Source organism: Rhyacophila brunnea, unplaced genomic scaffold (genome assembly GCF_057557595.1).
Source record: "Rhyacophila brunnea isolate RB1 unplaced genomic scaffold, BYU_Rbru_1.0 scaffold_3, whole genome shotgun sequence".
Classification (NCBI taxonomy): domain Eukaryota; kingdom Metazoa; phylum Arthropoda; class Insecta; order Trichoptera; family Rhyacophilidae; genus Rhyacophila; species Rhyacophila brunnea.
The window spans coordinates 36,807,799-36,814,939 of NW_028232965.1; positions in this window are offsets into that span (position 1 = coordinate 36,807,799).

Here is a 7,141-nt window from a genome sequence, read left to right on the forward strand (position 1 = left end):
CTCCTAAACGGAGTATATGAACGGCCACAAAGTGCAGTTGCGAAGTGATTTTTCGCGGGTAATGCATGTGTAATTGAGTAACTCTGGATTAAACACAACGTGTGAGTTTTTCCAGTTGCTGGAATCAAATCCGCACCCACGTTTTCATAGACGAGCGTTATATCAACTAACTCACCCTAGGAACGGAACGTTATAATACCAGTAGATATTCTGATTACTTAACGGAATTAACTTTAAATTGGGGTACGACCAGCGCTTGAAATGGAAAAGTTTACGAACTGGAGCGCTCGACAATTTTCTGAAGATATTTACATAGTTATCAAATTTTATGTGTATTTTATAAAAATAAGTGTGTTAGATTTTCTATTATATGGCCTATCTAGCTCAGACGGTCAAAATGTTTTTTTCCACGAGATGGAGCGATAATTTTACCAATTTCACGTGCTGGAACGGCGCTCCGGTGCGCTCCGCTCCATTTCGAGACCTGGGTACGAATATGTTGTAATTTGGAACGCACAGTTCGAATAAATGCAAGGTAAAAACACTCCCAACTTGTAATTTCTTCTATTAATATTCCTAATCGTTTAAATGTACATTTTACACCATGCGCAAGTGGATAATTCACTTTTTCTACCGTAAAAGTGTGGGTACTATCAATAGGTATTTTAAAAAAAATATTAGGAAATGGTAAAACCCTTTGTAATACACAAATTAATACACAAATGTAGCCGTAAATAGTTTTTAGAATTTTATAATTACCTCCAGTACACTTACATTTACACATTCGGTTTTTGACAAATTATGTTTTTTAGGACAATGCGGATAAATTGTAGTCATTGAAGCATTCATCAATTAAACATAGTAAGTATACATACCTAAATATCAGTGGCGATTAGTAGATTAGTAGAGGTAGGCTGTTAAGATCCGACATACATAGTGCACACTAAACTTTGTCAGTCAAATGTATTTATTTTTATTGGACTAAGCCTCGACGTGAAGATAGTGTTTGTTATTTTTTTTACATTTAATTAAACCCTGCGTAATCCAAGCCATTTTAGATAATAGTCAAAAAATATTCGTTTATCTATAAAATATCTAAAATTATGCCATTAAAACATACCTACATACTTTTAGATATTTAATAGATAGAGGAATATTTTATATCAATTATGGTTTGATAATATTAGCAGGGCTTTATGAATATAAAAAACTAACCAACACCACATGTATTATGTACATATTCTTAATTCAACGAAAACAAATAAATATGACTGAAAAAGTTTAGCGTGCAGTATTTATGTCGACTTTTAACAGCCTACCTCCATCCTGCGCCACTGCTACATATATACATAAATGAATTATAAGGAGATTTTAATGAGAGATGAAGAAAATGCACGGAGATTTTCTCTATGTAAAGGTTGAATGTAAATTTTGTATAAAGCCCTAGGGCAAGATATTTTATATTGTACTAAACCTGCATTTTCACAATTTTTCACTTACGTAATAGCTATCTTTCTGCTTCTGGGATATTTTAGTAATATCTATTCTATATGAGTCCCGGCATTATTTCCCTGCACGGCATGTAATGTAATGAAGAATTTCCTCGGCGTATTGTTGAATTATGAGTGGGTAGACGTCACTCGGTGGCGTCCACCTTTTAAATGCATAATTTAATTTTCCAGTGTTACCATGTAGGCACCTCATCTGAAATTCTGTCATAAGAATACCTCTTTCGTACATTTAATTTTTGTCTAACTAAGCGGAAATGTCATTGCAATTGTATTTGTGATTTACTCATTATTGTTTAATCTTCTTCTTGTAGGTATTATCATGGTGTACGTCTACTTTCTCTTCACAATTGTTCTGAAAATAATTGAACATTCAAAAAAGCACCTCTCACACAAATTTTCTAGTCCCGAAACACACTCTCTTTTTGACATGTTGTTAAGTAAATTATTACTAATTATCTTGGTTTAAAATTCGTATTACATATGAAGATTGGTAACTTTTCTATATACCAATTCAATAGAGAAATAAACTCAAAAAATATGGTTTTGAGTTAATGGTGCAGATTGGTATTGAATTTTTTTTTTTATAAATTAATTAATAACATATATGACTGGATTCAAAAATTCTTGAATGTGTTCTATAATTAAATTATCCTCTTTCGGTTTAATCATTATGTTATTTCTACACAGGAACTTCTGGGTTGTTTCCTCACTGAACTATAAAAAGTCATCGAGTGTTAGGTAGATACTTAACTTTCTAATTTTTAATGAAAATGAATCAAAAAAAATACATTTTCCAAAAAATAATACTTTTAAACCAAAGAGTTTTTGCAAGAAAATCAATTCAGAATATTATTAAAATATTAAAGTATCGTTTTTTGAGACTATAGACACGACTGTTGAAACTATAAGGTATTTGAAATAGTGTAATGAAGCTAAACATTATTCTAATTTTACAATTTTACAGTGACATGATTTTTGTAAAAATAATGAAGAGCTTTTTCAGTGGATTCAATTAATTTGTTTTTTGTATTATAATAGATGGAACTTTCTCTGTGAAATTACTTTTGACGATCTACCAGTAGGTATACCGTATTTTATTACGAAACGACAAATACCTACTACCTACTATATTTTTGGAGTTTTTTAATTCATACTCAAAGAAAAACAGGGGTCAGTTAGTTTTCTTTTTTCAAAGATGTCCACGCCGGACTGATAGTACCAGACTAAAAAGTTTTTTCAATGTGTGTGTTAATGTTGTGTGTGAGTCAGGGTATGGACCTAATAGGTTGAGCAAGTGGCTGACACCCATTTCTCGTAAAAAACAAAATCTCCTCTACTCTGTGGAGGCCCATATGATCCTATTAGGATCGGACATGATCGGTGTTAATTTAGTCGGTGAATGACTAAAAACAATTTCTTGAAAAAAAATGTCTTAATATAACCTTCGCTCTATGGAGATCCATATGCTCTGATGTGGAGCGAAACCGCTAATTTACTCTTTTATTTTTTAACAAAATCCCACAACAGGTAGGCTGAATAGTCGTCTTTAAGGGTATACATCTTGGCCTTCTGATCTTATTTTTACTCAGTATATGTTTTACTTTACCCATCTAGAAGTTAAGCACCATGATATCTGTTTATATACGAAATATTAAATCTTGAATATTTCCAGCCACAGTAGCGCCAGAATGTTTTTCCGATAGACTCCCGAGCCTACGGCGGCCATAAATATGAGGATTCATTTGTTGGGGGACACATCCCCATCCCTGGCCTCTTGTAATAACTTATTTAGCTGGCCCGACAGACTTTGCGATCCCTGCTCTTATTTATGGGCCCATTAATAAAGAAAGACACGTCGTAATCATGTACGTACCTATCTGCCGGCTTCGCTGTTTTACATCATTGTGTAAAAACTTTCATAGAGTTTGCACAAACACTAGTCTAAGCCTGCAATCTACAGTACCCACTACATTGCAATATTTCATTTTTATATCGCCATAGAACAAAAGAGACGTAGGTATCTACCTGATATACCTACACGTAAAATGGAAATGTATATGTTATTCATTTATCATTTCATTTGACGTTGGAAAATATACTAATACGTATTGAGATAGAAAGTGAAAGAGATAAAACGCATAACGAAGTTTAAAAAAAAAACTAATCTTATTATTATAATGGGAACTATATTTTCTCGTTGAATATCTAAGTACGATAAGGATCTCAGAATAAGTTAAATTAACCTGATATACCTACACGTAAATGGTAAATCCAATGTATATGTTATCCATTTATCATTTCATATGACATTGGAAAATATACTAATACGTATTGAGATAAAAAGTGAAAGAGATAAAACGCAAAACGAAGTTTAGAAAAAGCAATCTTATAATTATAATGGGAACTAATACATATTTTCTCGTTGAATAGGTAAGTGCGATAAGGATTTCAGAATAAGTAAACGTAAATATGTTGTTGTCACTGATAAGGGCTGTTCATTGCTCATTGCATCAGCTTCGACCAAAATTCGATACTTACCCAATTTCTATAGGGAAACAACTTAACATTTTAAGGTTTTGAGTTAATAATGTCATTCGATGTAGAAAGGTCTTTTCTTTATAATTCAACAAAAAAAATAATCTAAAATTCATTCAACGGGTCATAAAATCGAATCACTCTTTCTGGGTTATTTTTTTTAATGAATTAGTGAATATGTCCTTGCTTTTTCGTACAAGGTGATTGTTAGTAATTTTGAACAATCACAAACACCCAGGCTTTGATAAAAACACATAAATATTGTGTTCTCACCGGGGATCGAACCCAGAACTCTCGGGTGGAATTGGTGGAAGGCTAGCGCCTTACGCACTGCACCACGAGAGCCGCTTGAGATTAATTATTAATTCAATTATAAACGGGAATTTTTGGGTTGATTACTTGTTAAACTGTAAAATTTCATTGTGTATTGCTAAATTTATTTGAACTAAATAAAAAATAAACGCATTTACTTCAAAAATCAAGGTTCTAATACTGAAATGAGAATTTGTGCAAAATTTTCAAACGCCATTATCTTGGAACATCTACATTGAGTTGTTTCCATATATAACTAAGGTATCAAAATATAATATTCAATTCGTCATGTTTGGCGATTAAAGTATTACTGTCGACCGATAAGGGAAAAAAATATAATAGATAACGAAAAAGTATTGTGATTGATTATCTCAGAAAGTAGATCCACGGCACCCTTACATTTATATGTGGGAACCGACTACAAGGAAATGATTGATGAATATTTTAGATCTATTATAGACTATAGATCCTGAGTGATATATGAAGCTAGCAAAATATATGATCGAACAGCATTTAAAACGTAATTTTCTTTGTGTTATATTTTCTCTGACCTGATAAATCAATAATCACGCCATAGCGAAAAATCGATTATTGTACTTTATAAAATAATCAACCTGAATATTTTTGAAGACAATGGTTGACATTCTTTCTATTAAAAGTACTAATTGATATCAATAAATCTCGAGGTAACCTGCGCCTGTGAGATATCTGGTCTTAATGGATTAAAAGCTTACGGTAATCTTAATAATAAGCGGAACAGAAGAGCGGTCTACAACGGAAAGCTTTATTTTCTGGAATAGTAAAATACTTACTTAAAGTTGTTCAAGGTAATCCTTTGTAGGGGAGCTTTGTGTAAGGTCAGTTACGAAAATCCATATTTCAAATTAGCCCGCTATTTTACATATCAGATTCGAATACAGTTTCACAGAGTTTTTAGAACTTTTCGTTTTATTTTAGTAACGCTATTCAATTTAAACGTGTAGGTATAGGTACCAGTGGTGTCCACTATAACCTACTTTCAGGTAAGTTGAAGGAAGGAAAAGAAAAATCTGTTATTAATATTTTAACTATAAATGATTTTTATACAGTTTCATGGTTATAATATGGTTATATTCATTGTTTTTTTTTGCGCGAGGTATTCTGGAACTAATCAACCGTAGGAAAATTTCGCCAAATAAATATTATATTATACATACTTTTAAATAAAAGTTGGAAAACTATTTATATTATGTATATTATTAAATCGATTCAAATACATTATACCTACTACTATACTATATCTAGTGATGTTACTTGTACAGTTTTTTATTGTGTTGAATTGAGGAATTATTATACATTATGCTTGACGCCAGTTTGTCTGAAAAACATTTAACTAGGTATCGTAAGTTTTAAAAACACTGTTGTGCGGGTTGCAGGTACTGCGTGATTAGATATTCAACCCTCTGCAATTTAAAATATTCGTGTCAAATTACTTTACTTATTAGCTGCACGGCATCAGTTTACGACCTGCGGTAACCTCATCGCTAGCTATCCATAAAAATAAATTGCAGGTTGTATATTATTATTTCATATACTTGTCTATCATTTTATTGCTTGTTTTGCACAATATTCCATTTCATGCACTGTAAGGACGTGGAGCCCCGGAATAAAACAAAAAAATATCAACAGAATTATTTTATTGACGTTTAAAATTTGGAATGATAATTGTCATCTATCATTATACATTTTGTAATCAATGCCCTGACCCTTGCCTATCTGGAAGGGTTTATGCTACAACATAATATGGCCGTAGCCATAAATTGACAAACGATAAATGAAGTAGGGAGTAAGATTATGTAAACGCGCGTGTTTGAACATGCTTCATGTGTCATTTTTTTATCGTAAATATTTCACTATAATAATGTCAACATAAATTTTACTAATGGTTTTAAAAATTAGTAAATCTAAAAAATATTAACACCACTACACATGGATGTACTGAAATATGACTATATTCTAAAAAAAATGATCGAGAGGTTTAAAAGAATACTATTTTATGTAATAAAAATACTTTAGGCAGTCATCAAATGTTTAAAATAAATATAAAGGATAATAAGGCTTAAAAATTATTATATAAATAGATTATCTACAACGTTTAAGGAATGTCCAGGCTTATGCTCTGAAAATACCGTAAAATCTCCATTTTGACCTACGTGGGGCATGTGGGCCCTTAATTGTGAGTTTCATAATTGATAATATAATAAAAGAATACTGTTAAAGTTGTTATTCCATTACAATCTGTGAAAGTAACGTTTATCTTTGCCTCATACCTTCATACATTATAAATTCAGGGTAGATTTTTCTAGGAGAAACATTCAAGAGTGGGTTTTTTTATAGTTGGTTATATTACTTTCAAAGCAAAATGTATTCATACAAAGTTTTGTATACGTATCAACTTATCAAATTACAACATATTCCCGGTACGCCGTATCCCCGTGCTGTAAGCTTGTTTTCATTGGAAGAAAGGAAAACTTTCTCGGAAATTATACAAGTTTTATCCGTATCATATTATGCCGGAAAAGTTCCCGAAAGAAGAATAATATTCAATTGTTACGAAAAATACATTACACGGCGGGGCTAATTCGTAAACCTGACGTAGGTGTATGTATAATATGCCTACGCGGGGACACGTGTTTCGACTTTTATAAATGCTTTCATATGCCCTAATGTAGGTTGCGGAAGCTGCTTATTTTATGTTTGGCAAGCATTTACTGCTCGACTCCGCTCGACTTGGGTCAATGATG